Here is a 17,231-nt window from a genome sequence, read left to right as displayed (position 1 = left end):
ATAGCAACCAGGGCTAAATCCACACATGGTTGGCTACTGCATTATTGTTGCTTTATAGCAAATACCTCCTGGATTGTCTTGTCCACTTAGGAAAATCCAGTTGTAATTACAATAGCACAGTGTCCAGTGATGTGTGGATATAGTGTCCAGTGATGTGTTTGTGCCTGTCACAGATGAACTCACAAACATCTCTTTTTTGTAATATCTAGGTTCAGCCAGTGATCTAGTTCCTGATCACATGTATTTCTGGATTTCACCATACATGTGTCTTTCAGATGGCTGTAGAGTTTCAAGTGATGAGGTTCATAATATAAGGGAGTTTCCTGCAGGAGGTGAGAGCAATTTGAGAATAAAATTATCTATATATCGGTAAATCAAAGGTATAATTCATATCACACTGGAAAGTTTGTAGACAAGGTAACCAAAATTATGATGGGGCTGAAGTATTTTCCTTAAGAGAAAAGACTAAAAAGTTTGAGGCATTTCCACTTAGGAAAAGATGATCAAGGAGAAACATAATAAAGGTTTGTCTGTTTATACATGGTGTCATAGAAAGAACTTTTCTTATCTCTCCTGAAATAATAGAAATTGAGAGCAACCAATAGATTCAGGACAAACGAAAAATGTGTCTCTTCACACCATGCATAATGAACTTATGCAATTCACTGCTGCAATGTGTAGTATTTGGCTTAGGGGACTTTCTGTTAGGCCTATCGGGAGGTACCTGTGTGGAAAAGCTTGTTGGACTAGGACAGCCATTTATCTAACCCTGCAGGGTTCTTCTTATGTTCTAACACTTGGCAATACTCCCATTGATTTTAGTGGCTTTAGATCATTTCTGTCATCAAACAGGAAGTTCTGAAGTAGAGGAACTGCCTGTGAAAAGAGAAAAAGAACCAGCACAGAAGGCTCTTAGTGTTTGCTAAATAAACACTGAGGATGCCACACAAGCCTAGTTTAGCACGGTAGGCTTGAACTGACACATGTCATTCTTGCAGAAGTGATTCATCCAAGTATTACCTTCCTATCCTAACCCTGAGCAGTGATTCTGCATATTCTCTAGAGGAACAAGGGCTATGACTTTATGTTTTGGCTGACAGAATAAAGCAGTCACCTACTAAAGCATCCTGTTTCCTAGCAAAGCTATGCAATCCCATTCAACAGAGGTATATGCCATTTTGTGCAGTATTATTATTCATTGGCATTTGGTAGTTTGGATGATAAGTGGATTCATTGCAACTTCTAAATAGGAAAAAACCCTGAACTTCAGCTGAAGTATCTGGAGTATAGATGCATTCAATTAATTTCATTAGACAAGGGATCTCCCCTAGGCTAAAAGGCTTCAAAGTGGCTGAGGAGATAAATTGTCCTTCCAATTCACTCTCATGGCCAACTGCCACCTGGGAGACTGCTTCGATTATTATTAATTTTTTGTCTCCCTCAGCAACACTGAAGGAATTCTGTAAATAGATTAACAAAAAGGGAACGCATCCAGAATACAAATGCTAAACTTCTCTTGATTGCTTTTACACTTGACTTTTTGTATTATGCTGAGAAATATTTTATCACCCTGGGAGGCTTCTTTTAAAAAGATTCCGCACATATCACAGCTTCATCATTTCTTTTGCTAGATGACTCACATTTGCACAAGGAAGGGTTTGGGAAGAGAAGGTAGATGATTTTCTGTGGTATTACACAGAAACAGGTACAAATGATGTTGCAGAGAGAAAAGTGAGTGATTTTTCAGGAAGATGACACCTAATGGATCCATAAAGGTCACGTTGACTGGATGTGAAGAGGACAAATGACAACCTATATTCATGCAAAAAATTACACTATCAATACCATTCTTTTTTGCTCAGACTATTCTATCAGTGTAGTGTAGTAGCTTGAGTATTTGGGCTGATTTATGGAGATTCTAATCTTTGGAAGGACATCATAAACCCAACCATTGGCCAGAAAAGGAGCAGCTGCAGGGACCTTACTTTCCACTTCCCCCTAAACAGAACAGCCTCCTTACTTGCCAGTTCCCATAACAGGAAAGAAGGGCACTCGAACCTAATTTCCTGATGAACATCACTGGCTCATGGTTTGTGCACATCCCTATCTATGACTCTCCATGTGGTTTTGGAGGTTCATGGGGTTTATTTATTTATTTATTTATTCAATTTATACCCCGCCCTCATATGCGGGCTCAGGGCGGCTTACAGGAGGCACAAGCCAATATAAAAACATATGTAAAACCATTTAAAATCATTACAATACAATAACATTATAATTTACAATAATTTCAATAATTTACAATACAATAACATTATAATTAACAAACGTTTGTGGTGGAGAGTGAGAGGGATCACTGAAATAGCTTGCATCCATTTCAGCCTGCTATGGTGAACTCTCCACTTGGGATTCAGTCACACTTGCAAAAGCCATTTAAAGGGAATGTTCCTTTTAAATGGCTTTTGCAAGCTCTCCGCCCCGCCTCCCTATTAACTCTGGGATGAGAAATTCATGGATATTTGGGTGTGGAGCTTGGGGAGGACTGAGTTTGAAGAGAGGAGGGACCTCAGAGGAGTATAATGCCATAACATCTACCCTCCAAAGCTGCCAATTTTTTCCCGGGGTAACTGATCTCTGTAGTCTGGAGATGAGTTGTAATTCTGGGAGGCCACCAGCCCCCACCTGGAGGTTGGCAGTCATAGCAGTCCTGTGCTTCTAGGGCCTAGCTTTCACTGAGCTGGTAAACCTGTTTCAAGGCCCTATCTCTTTAGCAATCTCCTGACATGCTAGCTTCCTGTATGTAGCGGTTGATTTATTTTTTTATTTAGGAACATTCAGTTATGCAAGCCAAGACTGGCAGTCTGATGAGACACCACCCAGGTGCAGGTTTACCACCAGAACTGTTTTGCTCAAATCATCTTTGATTTATAAACTATCAGAAAACAGAGCTACCCACTAAATCCAATTACAGTCTATATTGGAATGTATTTGTAATTAGATGGTTAAAAATCAATACAAAGTAAATAGAAAAAGCAGCACAGTTTGCAAACTACTTTATCCTCTCTGCTTCAATCACAATTCAGTACATTTTACAGCAATGGGCTATCAAATGTTTGCTTTGTATTCCATTTGTTTTGCGTAACTCTTCTAATAAGATATGTACCCTTACGATCCTTGTAAAATGGAGGGAGTAGTTACATCTTGTGTTACTCTTAAAGAATCATTACTTTAGCCCCAGAAATCAAAGGATGCCTTATTGTCAAATCACCTCTGTTCCAGACACTTTGATTCTTAGATTAGCAGAAAAGGTATTCTTTGAATAGGGAAGGTTGATGATAGGTCTATAGAGATGTGCACATCTTAGGTGGAAAGCTGCCCTACAAATACCCTGGTGGTGTTGTTACGTATCCTCCAGCTCAAGCTAAGGCAGAAACTTTCATTGGTTTGAGCCAAAGTTGGACTTACACAGCACTGATTGGCCAGCGGTTGCATCAGTCAGGAAGCTACCCTTTCCACCATTCCCCTTCTCTAAACAATACTATACACAGCACAGATTAACATAACAGCCAGTCATAAAGTCAGTCACAAGGATGTCTCTCCCACCCTCACTCAGAGTAGTCACTGTTTTTTTAAAAGTGTGTAAAAAAATTAAAGTGCCTAGCACTTGATCATGTAAATATTTGGCCTCACAAAGAAGGTGCAAGAGCACACTGGAACTGGCAATGAGGATTCAGATTTGTGGATATACGTGCATCTATATCCACATGCATCTAGACAAAGAAAAGGCAGGAGACACAGAACGCATTTCACAGCTCCACCCCCAACCTTCATCCACTTTTGTTCCTGGCTCCTAAACAGGCAGCCTTGCTTCAGCTTCTACCTCTTGCTCTTTTTGCTCTACTCATTTTCCTTGTTACCCTGATGATCCTTGTACTTGACATTCATGTGTGGAGCTAGTCAGGCACCTCACTTCTGCTCCTGTATTGATATGATCAACAAACCAAATGTTACTATGGCCCCTTCATTGTTTAAAGGTAAAGATAAAGGTTCCCTTGCTCGAAAGCCAGTCGACTCCGACTCTAGGGTTGCGGTGCTCATCTCCATTTCAAAGCCGAAGAGCCAGTGCTGTCCGAAGACTTTTCCATGGTCATGTGGCCAGCATGACTAAACACCAAGGCACACGGAACGCTGTTACCTTCCCACCGAAGTGGTGCCTGTTTATCTACTTGCAATTTCTTGCTTTCGAACTGCTAGGTTGGCTAGGTTTAGTTACCCCCAAATGTGAATCCACATGTTCCTTTGAATCTTAACTTTATTCATGGCTTGGGTGCATGTGTGTGATGTTGGAGCAGATGTTGCCTTGTCAGTTTATCATATGTTGAAAATGGGCTACTTATTTTATCTTATCATCTCAAAGAAGTAGCAAGCCAGATGATAAATTTAGGCTTCACTGAACCTACAGATGTAAAGTCCAGGAGATAAATCTATATTATATTCTTTTCGGCCAAAGACCAACTTGGAAGGGAGGTTAAGAAAAAGAAAAATGATGCATCAGTTTAGAAGAGATGACGATAATCAATTTTCCTAATCTTCTCACACTGTGCACTATCGGTGACCTCTACTGAGCACTCCCCGAAAAGACACCTCATAAATAATTTTTAAAAGTCAACTTCGATGTTCTCAATCTGCTGCCTCTTCCTAATCTACCATTGCAGCTCTGTGGAGAAAATCAATAGTCTACAGCCTCTGACTCCACCTAGCTGTATCCCATGTCAACTCAGTTTTGCTGTCAGGTGGTAAGAAATATTGAAAGGAGAGGCTTGTTGTCTTTAGCGAACACAAACATGTGCTTACTTGTGCCAGACTCCCTCAGTATTTGGACACCACACATACATCCTACTGTAATGATAAGCTAGCAGGCATTAATAGCACTATTAGTAATATGTAATGGAATTGTCAAACCAGCCTATTGCTAGTGTAATAGGTAATTCTTCATCATTAACAGAAAGTGCCAGAGGAACAGTGACGAGTGCCTGAATGCTAATGTTGGAAATGGAAGAATGCTGAAGTTTTTCTGGCACGTAAGCAGGGATGAGACCCCAGGTCTTATGTCCCTCAAAGGTGTCAAACAAAGGTCACGGGTAAGAAGACATGCAAACCATTAAGATTACATCTGAACTAACCATGGATCCCAAGACAAGCTGTTACTTGGATGGTGGGAAGAAATTGGAAAATTATATTCAGGGCTTCTTTTGCCCTTCCTGCACCCAGTCAGCATTTTTAATCAATGTAAGCAAACGAGACAGAATGGCTGTTCTCCAAAGTCAGTCTCCTACCCCATCTTTCTAGACAAAACTCTTGTTTCTTTTAAGAAAAACCAGGTAGTTGAAGAAATTGCAAAAATAACTCTCAGAGGCCCCGGTCACACGGGCCAGAAAATGAGTGGGGGGGAGCGTGGCTGTTTGCCCCGGAAAAAAGTAACGTGCGACAGCCCGATCATTTGTGCGGAGTCTGTGGAGACTTTAAAAAAACATCTGGTTTGCAACAGGACATAAGCGAGCATCAGATGCCACGGGTTTCCAGCAGAAACGCGATCAGATGCCAACCCTTGCCCCACGTTTTCTGGAAACTAGTACATCATATGTGGTGGTTTTTTACTCCGCATCTTTGGCAACAAGCCACAGGTTAGCCATGGGTGCACTACACTTCCCAGATGTTGCGGTGTGATCGCACCCGGAAAATCCGCCTATCATCCGTGTCTTCAGCGGGGAAACTTCTCCGTGTGAACAGAGCCAGACTTTAGTATCTACCATCATATAATCTTGGGAATGGACTGTGTTCTAACAGATACATTGTTACAAAGCAGCCTTCGAAATTCACTATCTGGATACCATAGGATTGCCAGGTCTGGGTTGGAAAATATCTGGAGACTTTGAGGGTGGATCCAGGAGACGGCAGAGTTTGGGGAGGGGAGAGGCCTCAGCATGGTACAATGCCATTGAGCCCACCCTTCAAAGCAGCCATTTTCTCCAGGGGAGCTGATCTCAGTCAGCTGGAGATCAGTTGTAAAAGCGGCCCATCTCTCATTCAAAGAGGATGGAAAGGTTCAGCATCTGGTAAGTTAATTCTAGCTACAGTTATGTATGCTTGTTTTCTCTAGCAGATCCTGCTGTATTTCCTTTTGCTTCAAGTGCATCCTATCTATCTGTGATTCCTGCTTAATTAAACGTTTTGTGGAATAAAGCTCTTTTAGAAAGCACCTGATCTTTACAGCAGAGGGGAGTATCAAGCCAGGCAGGAGGAGCCTGACAGACTCTTTCACACTCAAGCACTTAACCGATGTGGACCAGAAACCATTTTTTCCAGCATCATACTGGGGAAATCCAGTAACTGGATCTTCTCTGGTGGTGGGAAACGCCTCAATTTTTGTTCTAATTGGATTGAAGGAGTCCAAAGCAGTTAGTCTTCCCTGCAAATCCTACCTTCTCAGTGAAATAGGTTTTTTGTTGTTGTTGTTGTTGTTCAGTTGCACAGTTGAGTCTGACTCTTTGCAACCCCATGGACCAGATCACGCCAGGCCTTCCGGTCTTCCGCCGTCCTCTACTTTCCTCTCTGTTATAGATTCAAATCTGCAGTTCCTTGACAAATACCACTCACATACACATACCTGCCCTCTCCCTTCTGCTGGGATAGGTCACCTCCTTCAACCTCTGATGAGTGCTTCAGCCACTGAGGATATCCCCCACTGAGGATACATCCACAGTATTTAAGCAATATTAACATTTTCTTGGTTATAGGCCCCAGTTCTGGTCCATTTAATTTTAACCCAGAATGGTGTAACTTGTGTTAAACTCCTTTTGGTGAAGGGAATTAGCTCCTGCAAGGGTGTTTCACCATGTACTAAAATCTGCTTTGCAAGTTAGTGCCAAAAAGTTTAGAAGCAGGTTTTACATGCAGGTCTTATAAAACTCCCAAATTTCTTCCACATGAATACTCCAAATCCTTTAACATCAATCAGAATATTTCTGTGATATTCAGTAGATTGGTATCTGGGCCTTCTGTCACAGAGACTGCAGTCTCTTTTGTTCTGTCTCAGTTATTCTCGAGGAAAACGAGCCATTCCAAAGGGTCTGTGCTGGCTTGTGGAAACTGAGGGCCAGCCTTTGGGTTGTCAACCTCCAGGTGGTACCTGGAGACCTCCCACTATTATAGTTGATCTCCAGAAGATCCAGATCAGTTCCCCTGGAAACAACAGCTGCTTTGGAGGGTGGACTCTATGGCAGTATACCCTACTGAGGGTCCCTCCCTTCCTCAAACCCTACCTTCCCCAGACTCCACCCCCAAAATCTCCAGGTATTTCCCAATCCTAGCCAAACTAGACATTATGGTGTCCATGAGTCAGACCTGTGACTTCTGCCACCCTTTTTGAGCTACACTGTAGTTATTTAAAAATACTGTGAGTGCCCAGTTGGGATCATAGCAGTACGAGGCAATCTTGTTTCACACACATGCACCTCTCTCCCTTTCCAAGGTTTTGAGGACTCTAGAGCCAGCAGTTGATTCTGCCTTGGTTTTAACAGTACCTGGTTCAAGGTTTCCACAGCTGCCCAGGGATCTACTAGAAGATATAGCTGATTACCCTCAGCCTATTGGTGACAACTGAGCCCAAATCCTTGGATACCATGAGGAGCAAAAATAAACCTTACTGGACACCATAAGCAAAAGGCCATGGGGGTCTAGCAGCAATCCTCAAGCAACACCTTCTGAAACTTATCCAGGTAGGTAGGACTGAAACCACCACAGAACAGTGCCTCTTAGTCCAACCCTGAAAGGCAATCTAGAAGGTATTAATGGTATCTAAAGCCACTGAGAGGTCTAAGACATAGGTTCCCAAACTTATTTGGCCTACCAGCAAAAGGCTGCTTTAGATAGGTTCTGGACTCTTCTTTCTTTATGCTTCCTCTGCCCCTTTATTTGTATTCAACGCCCCCAAATTGCACCCAAGGCTCCGCCAACCCACCTGGATCAGGGGGTGGTATTGCCCACTTTGGGAACCAGTGGTCTAAGAGAACCAAGAAGGTCCCACTGCTTCTATTCATCTCACTGTGCAAGCCATTCACCAGAGTGATCAAAGCCACTTTGTGTCCCATACCCAGCCCTAGGGGGCAAAAACTGGAAAGGATCCAAACAATTTGCTTCATCCAGAAATCCTTGAAGTTCTCCAATTATCACTCATTCAGTCACCATGTTCAAGATTGGATTTCTATGCTATACACCTGTTAAATACTCTGGAGCACCACTAGAAAATTGTTGACAATTTAATGCTCGGTTTTTGATTGCTCACAACTTTTATGGTTTATGTTTTGGTTGCTTTATTTTGTAAACTGTCTTGAGCAGGTTCACTGGAGAGGTGGCATAGAAATTCTCTAAATAAATAAAACTGGAAATCTGGACGCCCAATAGGGGACATACCCCTACTGTTTAACATTTCTCAGATTTAATATGACCTATTGGGAAATTAGAAGACTTCATATTTCTAAATCTGAATTCAGATGCTACGTTAACAGATTCTGGGAATGACGGTTGTGCAAATGAAGCTCTGCCTAAACCACCCCACTCCTTGAATATTGCAGAAGCTTGAGTTTTGCAATCAGAATATATCACACAAAATAAATCAAGGAGTAAATATGCATGATATATCCCAAGCACACACAACGTCAAGCCTGGTGTTCAGGGACAGATACTCATGAGAAATAGCAGTTGGAACAGTCCTGTGGGTTTTCCCCCCTCATTTGATCAGCTTGGGCAGAGATGCAGAACTGCCTGTCAAGACAACAGCTGAATGCTGAGCAGAGTGTGGCAGACAAAGGCAAACACATACAGCTGATACAGCTGTCACTGGCTGTTACAGGACACATTTCAACAAGTCCCCTCCACTTTCCTTAGCCTGAGGCACTGTGTGTACCTCACACAGCTGTCCATGTAATGGGCAAGCCTGATACATTCCGAACATGCTTCCTGTCAATCAAAAGAAAAGCAGATGTTAGGATGCCATCCAAACCTCCCTCTTGGTAGGAATTGCTGTCTACAATGAAGGCAAGTTTCATCTGCGTTGATAAGTCAGCACAGCTTTCAATTAAGGATCACAAGGATTTCTCTATGTAGAGAAATCTTTCTCATTGTTACTGCTATTTATGAATGCACAGAGGGAACCTGAAAAGACTTTTCTATACTCATCTTATTTCCCCCTGTATCCTTTTCTCTTTTTCTTCCATGGCAGCCACCATAGCCTCTCCCTTTTCCTTGCTTCCTTTTCTCTGTCAAGAGACTGGCTTTCCTACCAGCCTCTTGCTTTTTCAGAAACATTGGTTCAGGCTTCGAGCCTAGCAAAACTCATAAGAATCTTCTCTCTCTGAGAACTTGAGGTCATGCTGACTGCAGTTTCAGTGAAGAGAGATAAGAGCTGATGGTCTAACACATGTGTTGATGATGGGGCCTGGAGGTTCCAAGGCCATGACAATCAGGAGGCAGTTTGGCCTACACGTTCTGTCTTGTTAGATCAAGGTCCCTTGAGTGGGGGAAGGTGGCTTGCTTACTTGGACCCATGTACAACTGCAGAGTACCTGGTCTCATGCTGGCAACACACCTGATTGGCTAGAACCCCTGTTAGCAACATACCTGATTGCTCAGCAACACATTTGACTGGTCAACTAGAGTCAGGCAAACACAGGTCGTTTGGCATAAAGGAAGATCTTTTATTTTGTCTGTGCCCTTTGTCTGATTACATCTGCCTTAGGGTCACCTCTTCATTGTAGACTGGGTAGGCCATGCTGACCAGAACACCTGCCTTGACTTGGACTTAGGAACTCTGTTGAACTCAGTCTGGTCAAGTAACATCTGGATTAGAGAACCAATGCTTGTAAATGTGCTTAGGTTATATTTTTAGCTTTTATTGTTTTATACTTGCTGTTCACTGCTCTTATATCGTATATCTCTCCACATTCCTTTAATAAACCTTATTAGATATATTTTGTGGTGATCTCTGGTTTGGGAGCTTCAGTCTAAATCCAATACTTTAGCCTTTGTTGGCTACAGCTACCAGAATAATTGTTTTGGAACTCAGTTTGCAAGTGTCCCACCTTGCAGGGCTGATTTCTTTATTTAGAGGGCTAGAGCCCAGGAGGGCTAAAGACACAGACCCATGGTCTCTGGCTGGCTATATATCCTCTGTAACTTCATTTTGGCTCTTGCTAAGTTTTTGATTCACCTGGGAGGATGGCTGGCAGGCTACTCTCAAGAGAATACTTTCATTCACACTCTCCCAAGTTCTTATCTAGAAAGCTGACTTGTTTTCCTCTTCCACTAAGTACCAGGTTCCAGATCTCTCACTGTCTGGGATGTAACATTGATTATGCTACTCTTGACTCGTAGCCAGTAATTGGGGTATAAGATGTTTAGTTTTAGCTATGTACCTCGTCTGTGTATGTTTGAGGGCCAGAGGATTGAAGCTTGCTATTTCTGTGAGTTTCATGCTTTACTAAAATCTCGTTGTAATCAAACCTATATCTTGCATATCATTTTCTTGGGATTTCTGAGAACTTCAGAGCTTCTGGCCAGGGCTCCAAACACTCGCAGGTTAGTTAAGGTGGTAGCATGTTACACTGGGGTTGCAAGGATTCACACTCCAGCATTTTGTGATTTTTGTCCTTGACCAACCTGTCACCCGTAAGAATTAACTTTTGACACTTTCCTTTCTATCCACCACCAAATTTACCTTTCTATCCACCACCCAATTTACCTGACTTCAGCTTTCCTGTCTTCCCTCCCCCAACAGCCTCTTGCTGGGAAAATTCTGGCCAAGTTATACAGGGGCTGCTGCTGAGCCCAGATGAGTTGCACAATGGCTGCCACTGCCAGGCCCAGCTAAATTGTGCTAGTAATTAGAACTCCCAGCTGCACCTAGCAAGCAGGAGAGGGCATGAGGATGGGAGGACCTTTTCTCCACCTGTTTTGGCCTCCAATTCTATCCCCGCTTACCCCTGCCTCTCCCCCCAAGCTTTCTTTACAGAAATCAAGGTTTAGAAGGTTGGGCAATATTGTTCTGGTTGCCTAGTAACCCCTAAACTGTTCTTCGGGTCTCAAAATGTAGTCTCAGTTGGCATTCATTTTTTAAAGGTAATTGCCAGATGTTAGATGGAAAATATATATTTGGAAAAATAATTAACTGAAAGTCAGATTATCTGAATGTTTATTTTGGAAATAGGCATTGATATACGGTATAAGGATGGGTAAACAAAAAATTAATTTGAACCTATGATATCATGTTATGTCTTGTTAAAATATCTTAATTTGGAAGTTAGTGTAACTGAATGTATCTGCGGGTAATATGTGAGGATATACAGTATAAGGATGGAAAGTAAAAACAAATTTGAATTTGTGAAATTATGTTATGTTTTGTTAGGATACTTTAGAGAGGTTAAGATGAATTTGTCTATTTTTGTCTAAGTCTTTTCTTTGTGTTTGAAAAACCAATAAATATTTTTAAAAAGATGCATTTTGCTTCTTCCCCCCTCCATTGGGGTGGGCCTTTTGCTTCTGAAGCTGCCCCAGCTAAAAACCTTTGCATCCCCCCTCCTACACCCATGCACTCAGCTTATTCACATACTTATGATTCAAACGTAGGATATTTCAGTCATGCTCTTTTGCTGACTAGAATGGGTTATTCGCAGGTCATCATCATAGTTTAGGAAATTCTAAATCCTTCACCATCAGTCTTCACAAACAGTAGAACATGTGGTAAAACTAGCCACTTTTAGATGTTCAAAGTAGACAGAATGAACATCAATAAAGGAAGAACAAGACTGTGTCAACAAGCACAGCTCTTGACCTACACAACTTAATTTGAACATAGTTACAGACTGAAATGTCCTGGGTTCAGATGCATTGAGTGATCAGCTCATAGTTTATTAAGTGATTCAGCAGTGAGAACAAAGACAAAGACCCCTGGCCGAAGCCAGGTTTTATGCCCAAAGAATGTCACACCCAAAGCACACCCCACTCCCCATGATAGGCTATTTACACAAGGTTACCTTTCCAGGTAACCCTATTGGGCTACTTTAGGATCCCAGCATTCCTACTGGTTCGCTCCTAGGATCCTAGCCTGCTTTTGTTATGGATCTCAAGCTCAATACATTACACAGACCTTATGTGCCTATGTATATTGTTCTCTCCAAGTGTTCAAGAACCCTCAATCTACCCTAATCCCCAATTATATTGAGAAAGCTATTGTGGCTGCGGTCACACGGAGCATTTGCCACGCTGACAATATGGATGGTAGGTGGATTTTCCGGGCGCGATCACACCGCAACATCTGGGAAGCATAGAGCTCCCATGGCTAACCCAAGGCTTCCCGCCGAAGATGCAGAGTAAAAAAATAGTACCTCCGAGGTACTAGTTTCCGGAAACTGCGGGGCAAGGGTGGGCATCTGATCGTGTTTTGCACCAGTTGTGCCTTTTGCCGGCTGGCTTTGAAGCCGGTGTCCCTGATCAGGGTGAGGACTTCCCTCGTGATGCCACCATGTTTTTATGCTCTTGGTCCACATCAATAGCAGCTACTGATATGGTAGGTGGTGAAGCTTCCAAACACAGCTCATAGCCAACACAGGTGTGGTATGGGAAACTGGAGATTTGATCTCCAGGTGCTTTGATTTGGAGGCAACTGGAAGTGTGAAGTGGGAGAAAGGTATTCAGTCCTTTCCCCCACTCCATTTCTCCAAGCCATTTCACCCCCACAAGACCCTGTTTATTTTTTCTATTGGTTGTATCTTTTGCTCAGCGGAGCTAGTAGCAACTCTGAAGGACTTTGAGCAGGAAACTGGAATGGGAGAGGGGTAGAGCTCAAATCCATTCCTTAGTACTGCCTCTGTTCTGATCCAATTGCTAGTCTCTGTGGCCACTTTTAAGTGAAAATAGAAATATCCCATGTTTGTGTGTTTTGATTCTCAGCCACCAGGGCCCTGGGTGACTTGAATCCACTCCCAGTCTAATCTACCTCACAAAATTACTGTCCATATAAACAAGTTGCAGAAAAAAATTCTCTTGAATCTGTACCAACTTGGACTTTACATTAATAGTTGCAGACTCAGGGTGCCAACCTTTCCAGCTGTTTGAGATACTTCAGGCTGGTATAGATAGGGTCCTTGGAGGCTTGAGAACTAGTACCTTCTTGTGTATCCCTTGCCCTTCCTGAGTGGGGGTAGAATGGGTCCAAGAAGTAGTTAATGCCTCATTGAGAGAGGGGGTGGTCACCCCAGCTTTGAAACAGGAAATTTCTACTAAAGAAGCCTACCCAGGAGATTTCAACAGTTATCATTCAGTCTCATTCTTGAAGAAAGTGATTGAACAGACGGTGGCTGGACAACTTCAAGCATTCCTGGATAGGGATGGGCATGAATCAAACCATGAAGTAAAATTGCTCCGTGCATGGTTTGCAAACTGCAGTTCATGATGGGTCTACTGTCATGAACTTCCAGGAACTTCTAAAGCAGTTTGTGATGATTTGTGGATAGAACAGAAAGCAGGGAGTTAAAGAGACTCCAAGTCACTGTTTCCTGAAAGCTGCAAAAACAGCTGAGAAGTGGGGTGGGCCTCCCCGCCGCTCAGCTGTTTTGGAGCATTCTGGTGCAGTCCCTATAAAGAAAGAAAAACAGCTGAGCAGGGGGAGCATCGCCCTGTTACTGATCTGTTTTTTTTGGGCTTTCTTGTGCAGTCACATTAAAGAAGCTGCACAAGAAAGCGAAACAGCTGAGCGGCTGGGAGCACCTCCCCATTGCTCAGCTGTTTTTTGGACTTTCTTGTGCAGCCCCTTTAAAGTGTAGTCAGGCCCAGAATAGCCCCAAACAGCTGGGCTGTTTTTTGGGCTTTCTGCAAACCCCACATAAAGGGACTGTGGTCTCTTTCAACAGGTTTTGCGAGGCCAGAAACCATTTCCGCTCACAAATGAATCTCCAGGTTTGGTTCATGGTTTGGCCACAAATGTGGTTATGGGACTGAAACAGCCTTGGTTGCCCTGGGAGATGGAGTGTGACTATAGCCCCGGTCACACGGCAAAGTTGCCATGGGAGAGGCACGGGAGTCCCGCGGATTTTCCAGGCGCGATCTCACCCCAACATCTGGGAAGCACAGTGCTCCCATGGTGAACCCGTGGCTCTCCGCCGAAGGTGAGGAGTTAAAAACTAGTACCTACGAGGTACTAGTTTCCTGAAACCATGGGCCAAGGGCGGGCATCTGATCCGTTCCCGGTGGACTTACGTGGCATCCGGCGCCCGGCGCTGTTCGTCTCTGCAGGTTGCGCAACAGCACCCAACAACGCATGCACACAAAGAGCAATTGCTAATGCGATCGCGTGGCACGGCTTCTGTGCCGCGCTGCAGGATACCCGTCTGGTCGGCATCTCCCCCCTAACCACGGGACCTCGACCAGGACGTGTGCCCGGGCGGCTGCGCATTAGTTTCCTCCGGGGCAATTAGCCACGCCTCCCCCGCGATATCCAGCCCGTGTGACCGGGGCCTGTGTAGGACATAGATACACATTCCAATGAATATGCATGTGTCATGATCTGTGCAGGACTGGGGGCAGGGCCTGGCCTGGTGCGGCCTGGTCCCAGGAGAGACCTGCATGGCAGTGAAAGCAGGCAGCCTACAGTCCCCATAAGGCTTAGCAACGGGCTATAGCCAATCAGAGAGGGAGATTCTGTGAGGAGACTGTTGAACTGTGTGAGGAGGTCGGTCTTCGCCCTTAAGTCTGTAGAATGGAGGGTTTTTTCGGTCTCTCTCTGTGGCCTGGTCTGTGGGGACAGGCTGGTCTGGGAAAGAGGAAGATCTCCACTGGGCTCAGTGTGAGTGCTCGGCAGGCTGTGGGCCTGGAAGCAGAAACAGATAGCTGCATTAGATTATGTTTATTTTTCCTTTCACACTGTTATACCCTTTTTAAGCACCTTGCCTTGTCTTGTTTTCCATGCCTCAGTGTTTTTTTAATAAGCTCTTTCTGTTTCATTATTTCCTCTGCCTGGGTCAGTTTTCTCGGCTGAAAAGGGGGCAGGTTGGATGGGCCTGGGAGGGTACTCTGGGCCTTCTCGGGGGACCTGAAGTCCAGAGTGGTGGCAGCGGAAGGTGGACACCCCCTAGGGTCATGACAGCATGTCAGAGGCGGAACTTGCTACAGCAATACCACTCCATCTCACACTCACACAAAAATCCATCCATGTTCATTCAACTCACTTAGAATGCGGGATGTATGAATATCCCCCCACAACCCCCCTCTAGAAAACTACTTTTTCAGTGTAGCCATGTCTGCAGTAGAACAGTTAGATTCAAGTCCAGAAGCACCTTCGAGACCAATAAGATTTTGAGGGTATAAGCTTTCAAGAGTCAAAGCTACCTTCATCAGTTATGAGTTGGAATGAAGATTTCTGAATCCTTGTATCCCAGTCAGAAGGTGGGAGGGCTGCTGCAAAGAAGGATGCAAAAGGAACAATGTGCATTGTAATCAGCTTGATTAGAGCAGAGGGGAAATGCTTGGGGGCAGAAAATTAGCATCTGTAGTGAGATAAAAATCCTGGGTCCCTATTCAGCCCTGGGAAATCCATTGTTTTGAACTTGTAAATGCATCTGACAAAGGGAGCGTTAACTCTCAAAAAATTACACCTCCCCCCAAATCTTATTGGTCTCTAAGGTGCTACTTGACTTGAATCTAGCTTTTCTAGCAGGCCAACATGGCTACCCTCTGAATCTACCTAGATAACTAGAATGCTAGAGAGAAAGCTAAGGTAGAGCATGTAGTATGCTATTTATTTATTTAAGCAACTCTGAATTGTCTTGCATTTCAGGGGCACAAACTTCATTCATCCATATGAGAACACTGGAATAATGATTATCATTGACATGCTGCATTTTTATCCAAGGAGCTCAGAGCACATCGCACAGTCCCATCCCGTCCTGTCCTGTCCCGTCCCCCCCACCCAACGCCCTGTGAGGCTGATAGAGAGTAACTGGCCCAAGATCAATGAGTTGAATGGAGATCTGAACCTAGTCCAGCCCACTACTATAACATACCCGCCCATAAATTGAGTAGCATGGGAGCTGAACTTCTCCATCAAACTCTAGGGTTGCCAGCTCTAGGTTGAATAATTTGGGGCTAGAGCCTGGGGAAGACAAGGTTTGACAAGGGACCTCAGCAGGGTACAGTGCCATAGAGTCCATTCTCCAAAGCAGCCATTTTCTCCAGGGAAACTGATCTCTAGAGTATGAAGATCAACTGTAATTCTAGGAGATCTCCAGACCCCACCTGGACATTGAAAACCTATGTATTTTCAACTCTTGCTTTGGTCTGCTCTTGTCATTGTATACAATCCTTATAGGAAAGCAATTCTGAATTAGTTGCCACATCTCTCTTATATATATTTGCCAAATGGTAGTGGCTTCTGGCCTATGGGGTAGCGAGATTGCATGCGCTCCCTCAGCCATTGGCCTGCCGGCTGCCAGTCAAGACTACTGGCATGCCATTGGCCGGGTGTGCTCCTCTTCCCCGCCCACTCCCCTGTCAGGAACTGTTCTCTGTCAGAAGCTCTGTGTCTCCCGAGGAACACAGTTCTCTTGCTTAGCTCCTAAGTGTGGGACAAAGGTTTCCCTCAGTGGCTAATGTGAGGACTCATAGGGTTGCCTGTTCCAGGTAAGGAAGCCAGAGTTTGGGGAGGGGAGAGGGGAGGCCTCAGCTGAATAGAATGCCATAGAGGCCACCGGCCAAAGCATTCTAACTTCTCCCTCACTCCAAGTGGAGCCTGGAGATCTCTATAGGAGTCGTCGCTGATCTCCAGACTACAGAGATCAGGTCCCCTGGAGAAAATGGCTTCTTTGGAGGGTGGGACTCTATGGCATTATACCCTGCTGAGGACCCTCCCCTCCCCTCCCCAAACCTCACCATCCACAGGATCCACCCTCAAATCTCCAGGTATTTCCCTAAGAGCTGGGAAGCCTACTTTCCCCTCAGTGCCTGCTGCTGGTCAACCAAGCTTGGTTTCTGTCAGTAAAAGGCCCTTTCCACACCTATTTGGGCCTTGGGAGAAAACCCATTGGGGAATTTCAGACAGGCGATAGATTCCGGAAGGGAACCGGTTCTCAAACGGGTTCTGGTCTGTGATTTCAGACAGAAACCGTTTGAGAACCGGTTCCCTT

Source organism: Gekko japonicus, unplaced genomic scaffold (assembly GCF_001447785.1).
Source record: "Gekko japonicus isolate JY-2015 unplaced genomic scaffold, Gekko_japonicus_V1.1 scaffold566, whole genome shotgun sequence".
Taxonomy (NCBI): Eukaryota; Metazoa; Chordata; class Lepidosauria; order Squamata; family Gekkonidae; genus Gekko; species Gekko japonicus.
This window is presented reverse-complemented; position numbering follows the sequence as displayed.